Source organism: Thamnophis sirtalis, unplaced genomic scaffold (genome assembly GCF_051295495.1).
Source record: "Thamnophis sirtalis isolate CommonGarterSnake01/CBP01778 unplaced genomic scaffold, rThaSir2_p1.2 scaffold_3, whole genome shotgun sequence".
NCBI lineage: Eukaryota > Metazoa > Chordata > Lepidosauria > Squamata > Natricidae > Thamnophis > Thamnophis sirtalis.
This window is the reverse complement of record NW_028261383.1, coordinates 67451918-67461464: the sequence shown is the minus strand read 5'-3', so window position 1 is coordinate 67461464 and position 9547 is coordinate 67451918.

The window sequence follows — 9547 nt, the reverse complement described above, 5'->3', positions numbered from 1 at the left end:
ATAAGGCTAAGTGTTATTACTATTGCTATTCTACATTCAAATTTCCACCCAAAGTCCATTGCTATGTTGATCAGAGATTTGTTAATGACCTGACAAAATGGTCAGTTACTGGAACAACAATTATACTCACAATTACTGGTAATGCACAAGAAGTAGCCATAATTGCTAGTATAGAATAATAGATGATTGTTCAAGGCTAACATTCATTGTGGAAGAGTTTGGGTCCAAAGAAACCATTTGTTTTTTTTAAAATACTAAACTGGAATAAGTACATGCTTTACAGCTGTACTGCTTTGGCATTTTGCTTTATGTTGCTAGTCTTAAATCATGTATCTATGAAACATCCTTTCTCATTCACTGGTTCCAGGGACACAAGATGTTATTCCATAGATTGGGCAACATCTGTAACTGTGATGGCGAACCTATGGCATGTGTGCCAGAGGTGGCACGTAGAGACCTCTCTTTGGGCACACGAGCCATCGCCAGCTGCTCCTCTGGTTTCTGGCACTCATAGTTTCCAGCTGATCTTTGTGAGTGCCAGAGTGCCTGAAAACGACCCCCAAATAGCCAAAAACCAGGCTGTTTTAAGGCCTTTTTCGGGTCATTTTTGGCCCAAAAACGGCTGTAAAACTGCCTGAAAATGCCCCCCCCCCAATGACCAAAAAACCAGCACATGTGTGCCAGCCAGATGGTCTTCAGTTTCTGGTGCTCCGGCATGCACATGCACGCAAATGCACAGACATTCCGGTTTGGGAATTTGATGCCAAAAAGGTTTGCCATCACTAATCTATAACCTTACATCTGGAGCTCTTTGTTACAATTCTCTCCTCTTCATTTTTTAATTAATCCAACACTATGCTCATTATAATTACTGCAGTGGGGAAGTATGCCTTTCTTATTTTTTTCTAGGGCTATGAAGTGAATAATTCATTTTAAGAATGAGGCTAAGCAGTCTAAATGCATTTGGCAAAAGCCGTTTCCTTAGTAAGAATAATCAATTATGTGAGGGGAAGAATTTCTCCTCTCTGACATGCTGAGTGAATCTTTCCACCTGGGTCTCTCATGTCAGCTGGAAAAGTAGAATGAAAGGGGACAGCATGGAGATTACACACTTTCCTGTTTCATTCCTTGAACTCGCTTTTCAATCCCTTTGCAGATGGTACCTTTGACAGTTTTAAAAAATTTTTAGTATCATAATAAGGTCTTTTTTTATTTTGGTTAAAATGGGAAAATATGAAAGAAAGGTATTTATATAATAAAAAGGAAGATAAATAGTCAAACAAAATGGAAAAATATTGTAAATGAAATCTAACCAATTCCTCCAACTAATTAATAGAAAAAAGGGATTTATATAAGTATACAGTAAATATTTTAAAAGGAACCATATAAGTATAAATAAAATTAATTCAGGCTTTAAGTTAATCATTAAATTTAAATCATAGAGCAACATATTGTGTCATCTTCTCCTTTTTACAACATAGAGACAAAAATTGGAACTTACTCGTATCCAAATCCATTCCAAAAACCTTGATAACTGTTTCTATGATAAATTATTGACTTTAAAACTAGATAATAGTACTTAACATAGACTCCCTGAACTTCTGTTATGCTCAGAGGTGGTATTGAGCAGGTGCTGACCAGTTCTGGAGAACTGGTAAATACCACCTCTGAGTGGCCCCACCTCCATCTATTCTCTGCCTCCAGACTCCCAGCTGATCAGGAGGAAATGGGGATTTTGCAGTATGGAATAGGGATGGAATGGAGATTTTACAGTATCCTTCCCCTGCCATGCCCACCAAGCCACACCCACAGAATCAGTAATATTTTTTTTTAATCCCACCACTGGTTATGCTGTTTCAATAGGAGGAATGAGAGATGAACTCTGGGAATGTTCACCGGTAATACAGTGATAACCCAAAGCATGAAGGTCATCCTAGCTGCCCAGCTAAAGCAAACAGGCACTTTATCTATATTTTTCTGAAACTCTCGTTGTCATGACCTTTAACTGGGAGAAACAGTGAATCATAGGGCAGCCATTTTTAAACCAAGGTGCCTCACATGGGCTAATGTATGGAATGTGTCCAAAATACGGAACCCATGACAGAATGAAATTTAAGTTCAATGCTGTTGGGCTGCTGCTGTTATGTGGTCATTTTTAATGTATTGTGACAGCTTTCCAGGCACTCTTGCAATACCTCACTCCCTTCCCCCACCCAACAGCAATCACTTACCTGCCTGCTGAGAAGGGGAGGAAAGGGGAAAGAAGAGGGAAAGAAGAGGGTATATTTCTGACGAACAAGGAAAGTCAGCTGGAAAGCTGACATGAAATTAGAAGACACTTCCACTCCCACTGCCTTTTTTCCCAGCTATTTTCATTCTGTTTCATTGTCTAGGTAAGGGATTATCTCTGAAATGACCAAAAGGGGCTCAGGTTGTCTAGTTCTATTCATCCGTTCATTCATTCATTCGTTCATTAATTCATTCGTTCATTCATTCATTCGTTCGTTCATTCATTGAGGAACAATAATATACAAACATGCTAGAGGCTGATGATTATATTAGTGACAACAGCAAAGACATTATTTCATACTGTGCTGCAGAGGGAAATGATAAACCACTTCTGTTTACTAGAAAACAACCTGGATATACAATATAAATTAATTGGATGATGGTTCCATCAGGTCAGATGGCACTCAATATATTATTGAGAGAGCTCTGAGGAGCTTTCAAAGTACTAATTATGTTTATGCTATAACTACATTAAAGCCTTCCAGATGTCTACTTGCTGATTTTGCCCTTGAGAAAAAGAAAATCTGTAGTTTCAAAGATAAAACTCAATAGGAAAATGGAATATAAAAAGCACGAACATGGGAAAGTCAACACAGTGAAAATATGAAATGAATCAATCACACGTTGACATTTTAGGCATCAGTGAAGTGAAAAGACTGGAATTGGACATTTTCAGTAAGCAGATTATACTTTTTACTACTCAAGAAACACAAAAAAATAAAGCAGGATTAGTGTTGCTGTCACAGTCAGGAAGAATGTTCCAAATCAAGCTAAAGTAAAAGAACAAAAGCAAACAGAAACAGTCTTGACAATATATGGGCTATTTTCAAGAGAAATACCAGGAATTACTCTGATATCTTGATTTTAAAACCCCCCAATAAAACTATGGAATGAAAACAGAGACATTGTGAAAAGAAGCTTTCAAAGACCAAGGAACTGAAGAAAGCAAACTGGATGACAGTGTTGGAGGGTGAATCAGGATCAGTGGTGGGTTTCAAAAAATTTTAGAACCTCTTCTGTAGGTGTGGCCTGCTTTGTGGGAGCCATGTGACCGGGTGGGAATGGCTTGCCAGCCATGTGACCTAGTGGGAGTGGCTTGCCAGCCATGTGACTGGTGGGTGTGGCCAACTTGTAAAATGTGGTGAAACTCACTTAACAACTGTTAGATACTAGCAACTGTTATAATGGTTTCCACCAAAGTCCTCTGTTCCGGTAGGAACAGAGGTTTAATTTCATTGGTCGAAGGGTCTGACAGCCCCCTATAAAAGGGCTGCTGTCAGACTGAACCTTCGCTGGATTGTATATACTTGCTCTGTTACAATAAAAAGCTGTTGTTGCCTAAGCCTGAGTGTGCCTTTCCATTACCCAATCTAACAACAACGCTCTTGCTTAGCAACCAAAATGTTGGCTCAGAAACTCTGGCATTTGAAGCACGCAAGTCTTAAAGCTGTCAAGTTACAAGACCCTTGCACCCCTAACCCTTTAGGAAAAAAAACCTCAGGGGTGTTCAAACTTGACAGCTTTAAGACTTGTGGACTTCAACTCCCAGAATTCCTCCTCTCGCTCTTCATCTTGATGATATGCGGACAGGCGGGGGGAGGAAGCTGGAACTGGTTCTAAACAGCACTGTAGATTTGTGGAACCTCCTCTATAGAAGAGGTTAGAACTGGCAGGAACCCACCCCTAATCAGGATAGGAGCTGATAGAGAGACACACAGAGACAGCATTTGAACAAATGATTGATTTTATTGTGAACACTAAGATACTTATGCCAATAAAAAAGTGTGAGCTAAGATATACAAGTGACAATATAATTTCCAGAAATCTTGTAGGCGCAGAATAGAATGTATAGATTATAAAAAATAAGCTTCTTAATTTTCTGCCACTCAACTCTGTTTCCCTTGCTTTTTATACTACATTTTGGCTTCTTCTTTGCCTTTTTATCTCAGTGACTGATACTGGAACGTGGGAGATTTTTCATGGCTGTCTTGCTGCCAAAATCTTTAACTCATGGAATGCCACTGTACAATATCCGAATTTTCTTAGACACAATGCAGCTCATCCTCTTGTCTTTCCATATTTTCAAAAGTGTCTGCAGGATTTTTTTCTGGTCTCCCTTCTAGAATTAGAGATGGAATCTGTTGATTTGACAGGATCTACTCCAGCCCACATATACCAGGTGACATCCTCTGCAGTACAGTAGTGTGTTCTGCAGGATCTGTAACAGCCCCTTCCTCTCCTCTTCCTGGCTCATTTTATAATCTATCCCTGTGATGACAAACCTATGGCACGCATGCCAGAGGTGGCACATAGAGCCCTCTCTGTGGGCATGTGCACTGTCACCAACTGCTGTTTTAGTTTCCAGTGTGCACATGCCTGCCGGCCAGTTAGTCTTTGTGCATGCTGGAGCATCAGAAACCCAAGGACCAGCTGGCCAGTGCAAATGCGCGTGCCGGCCAGCTGGTGTTCAGGTTTCTGGTGCTCCAGCGTGCATGGAGACCAGCTGGTGTGCCAGAAACCAAAAAAAAACCAGCTGGATGATACACGCATTCCCACCGGCCAGCTGGTCTTCGAGTTTCCAGCACTCCAGCACGTGCACATGTGCGTGTGTGCATTCCATTTTAGGCACTTGGTGTCAAAAAGGTTCGCCATCACTGATCTCTACCAAAGAAACATGCATACCTGTGCAGAGATGGACAAATTAACACTGAAATTAAAAGATAAAGAAGAGTCGGAATATTATGAAATTTGGAACAATTGGTACAAATGGCTGCAAAACAGGAACAAAATTAATTAAGCCAAAAAAACAATATATATAAATGTATATAGAACTGTGTATAAAGTGTGTAAATATAGAAGCGAAATATTATATACATGTACAGGTATGATGACATAACAATGTTGATGTAAGGACTGTAAGGTGTTGTAGAAGGGAAAAATAATTTAAAAACTATGTCGGAGGATTGCCATCCTAAGGGAAAAAAGAAAAAAGAAACATGCATACTACTGTACAGGTGCTTTCTAGCATTTTTCTCTTTCTGCCTGTATGTTCGTGGTCAGTCCTGAGTTGTCCGTCTCCCAGAAAACCCCTCCATGACCTTGGCACAACCCCAACTGCTTTCCTTCAGTCGGCCACTTTGACTTGCCACAGTCAGAACAAATGGTGGAACTTAACAAGAGAAGAGAATCCAAAGCCAAGAACGTCAAAAGATCTCAGGAAGGGACTTCACTCATAATTTTGGAGATTTGTTAAAAGAGAACTTATTATTATTATTTGTAAATATATTGACAATGGAAAGAGACATGGAAAAATAAAGAAAACCTTCCAAAAATCTTTTTATTGATTGTTTTCCCCTCCATTTAATCAGAGGCTGAAGAGCTTCCTCCCCACTTTTTAATCTTGGCACTCATCTGATCGTATGATTTTTTTCCTATGACCCAAGGCAGGCCACTATTTTTGATGAATAAATCTTGACTGAAACGCAGATGCCTCTCCCTGTCATGCCATGTGATCCTGCCTGTCCATCCACTACAGGGCTATTGAGTGTCATCGCTTTAAGTAATCCTTTGAAGGTGAGCTACGGTTCACCTAAGAGCCGAGGTGGCACAGTGGTTAGAGTGCAGTACTGCAGGCTACTTCAGCTGACTGCTAGCTGCAGTTCAGCAATTCAAATTTCACCGGCTCAATGTTGACTCAGCCTTCCATCCTTCCGAGGTGGGTAAAATGAGGACCCAGATTGTTGGGGGCAATAGGCTGACTCTGTAAACCGCTTAGAGAGGGCTGTAAAAGCACTATGAAGCGGTATATAAGTCTAAATGCTATTGCTAACTCTTCTGTTGGTGAGAGTATGGATTTATATTGTAGCAAAGTAAGTGCAATAACACACAATACACTTTTATTAAATATTTTATTCAATATTCAATAATGCTAACTTGCACTGTTGTTAAATATGAATGCCTGCGTGATGTTGGAATTTGCCAGAGACCAGCAAAAGTCCTCACACTTGTTTCCTGATGCTGGGGTCATAAACCTGAGACCATGGTCCAAAGGCAACTAGTAAAACCACCATTTGAAACAATCTCTTCCGATTGAGTCATGGTCTTCCTCTATCACAGAAACTACAATGTATTTTAATCATACTTGAAAATTGATTACTTTTGGTTGTCCCTCTTAAAGAGGATAGATTGCTTTTGGTTGTCCCTGTTAAATGCTAAATGTAACTTCTTTCTTCTCCATCTTAGTTTTCTTACAGGAGTCATTCATTGTCTGTGAAATAGTTCAGAAGAAACTATGGCTCCTGAGTGACATGCATGAACATCTGGTCATTATCATTTGAGAAATGATTGTGTTCAATATTTCATTTTGCGAGGCACACTTAAGAACAATATGCTCTGAGTAGCTAAACGCAGAGTTCTGCTTCCTGTTGCTTTTCTCTTATCCTACCCGTTGCTAATTTCCTGGATTTTTTTTGCTGCTGGATCTGTGTCAACATTTTGAATCTTCTATTAATATACTTGATGTATAAAAACACATTTATCTAAATGGTATCACATGGAAGGAACATGATTATTGTTTCAAGGACCCTCTTCCATTTTGCTAAGTTACTGTTAACTTTCTTGCTTTTCAAATACCAAAAATCTAAACCAGATACAACACAAAAAGAAAAATAATTGAGATGGAGCTAAAAGTTAAAGCTGAAAGTTACAAGGTTCAAAGGGTGCTAGTAGTTCAGCAGATAACAACGCTCAAAACTCAGAGGAAAGACGGGTGCTTTATTTGCTTCTGTGTATCTCAGCGCTGGTATTATGCTACTTCTGTTGGCAATGAAAAGATGGCATCTCTAACCAAAAGAGGGGATAGATATCAGAAATCATGAATCAAATACTATGCAGACCACAAGCAACTAAACAGGTTCTTACAGGCTTCTTGTCTTTTAAGAGCTATGGTGGTTGTTAGAATGCAGTATTGCGGGCTAACTCATTGTTCAATGCCAGGAGTTCAATTCTGACCAGCTCAAGGTTGACTCAGCATTCCACCCTTCTGACATCAGTAAAATGAAGACTCATATTGTTGGGAACAACATGCTGACTCTGTAAACTGCTTAGAGAGAGGTGTAAAGCACTGTGAAGCAATATATAAGTCTACGGTAAGTGCTATAGCTAAACACTAAACCGACTCTCTTGCCTCTAAAAAGACCAATCACACTTACTGGCAAAACATTTAAAAAAATGTTATTTAGACCACGATTACTAAAACCTTAAGCCCAACAGTCTCCAACAGATACTGGACATTGAAAGCCTACACCAGTTTATTAAAGTTACATAAGGCAGAAATTATTCAGAGAAGCTGCCAAAGAGTTCCAGCATCATGAGACCTTGAGACATGGCACAGACCCCAGATTAATGCAAAACTGGGCATACAGAATGGCTCTCTTGAGAAGTACTGTGGAAACAAGAAGGAAGTCATGCCCATTATTGCAAGAATAGGCAACATGGATCCTATAAATATCTCCTTTGGTGCCTGCTAGAGTCCCTTAACCCACCTGAACAATTTTTTTTTTTAAAAAAAAATCCCTTTAGGTAAAAATAACTACAAAGATGGTTTGCTACAAAGTGTCATCATCTAACATTATTATTTTTCTTACCCAGAATTTGTCAGAGATCCAATTGGTACTTTAAAAAAAATTCAAATGAAAGACAACTGCAGCCATGTTCTTTCAGAGCTCAGCTTGCCTACCTGTTTCCTCAAAAAACAAAGGAGCATTAAAGAGAAATATATGGATTGGCAAAGAGCAGAAAAGACTGTTCTGTAAGTTTGCCTTCTTAAAGCTGGTTAATGGCTGACATTCCCATTGTGCTGCCACATGGGAAGTATAACTAAAGATTGCCTCTCCTAGTCTCCTTGTATTATGCTACCTAAACCCTTTGTTAGAAGTTCACATTATATTATCAGATGTAAAATACAATAGCAATAGCAGTTAGCAATAGCAGTTAGACTTATATACTGCTTCATAGGGCTTTCAGCCCTCTCTAAGCGGTTTACAGAGTCAGCATATCGCCCCCAACAACAATCCGGGTCCTCATTTTACCCACCTCGGAAGGATGGAAGGCTGAGTCAACCCTGAGCCGGTGAGATTTGAACAGCCAAACTGCAGAACTGCAGTCAGCTGAAGTAGCCTGCAGTGCTGCATTTAACCACTACACCATCTCGGCTCTCTACAAGTGGTCCTGGGACTGGGATTGGCAACTCCATTGTTAAACAAATTAGTTACTAAATGAAACTGTGATTGTACTTACCTTACAAAGGTTTCCTTTCCTTTACATACCTGTGAAGGTTGTTAAGTTACTTTTTCATCTCCATTGTAACTACAAACAGCTGCTGTATGAGGCAATCACTAAACCAGGACTAACTTTGATTGGATTTAAGAAATTATGCCTAGTTCTTGTTGCGGTTGCTATTGTTTCGACTTCTGCATTATTGTACAGAATGATCTTTAGTTTAAACCCAAATTAGATGTGGTTAGAGTTCTGCATCTTCCTGTGTCTTTGTCACTGAAAAAAAAAGAAGCATAATTGACATTTAGGAAGTTGATTTAGCCTGGAGCCCAAGGAAATAGAATCACCCTTTGGGCTCCACCGTACCCCAGCCTAAATTTCACAGAATTTCAATGCTCTCCAGAGACAGACAGTATTTGGGGGACAGAATAATTTGGAAACAAGGCACAAGGCACTCCTTTTAAATATTACGCTGTCCTTTCCAACACTTATTTTCAGGTTCCCTCTGACTAACTCAATCCACAGAGCTATTAATTTGATAGGTCTTAAAAGTGTGTTTTCTCTGTTTGGCCTCCTATAAATTCAGAATATCCAATCTTCGCAGTCTTGTAATTGCCACATTGCCTACAGTCTTTTGATTCATTTCTGAGTAATTGAAGAAGGAGGCAGCTGAACTGTTTGGCTTTACTATTTGAGTGTTTCAGTTGTATTCTGATGTTTTCAAGTTCTCAGATAATGATGAACACAAAATATTCCCACTGTGAATTTCCAAGAAAAGAAATGATTTAAAGACTGACTGCATGTGCTCCAGTTTTGATTACGGCAATTCTCTCTACATGGGGCTGCTTTTGTGTGGAAACTTGTTAGTTTATTGTTAAGCTTACATCTCACCATTCTCCATAAATTCACTAAGATACATGTTGCCCTCCTTCTTCCAGTGTATCCAATTACTGCACACTTGTGACCAAGGACATCTAATGCC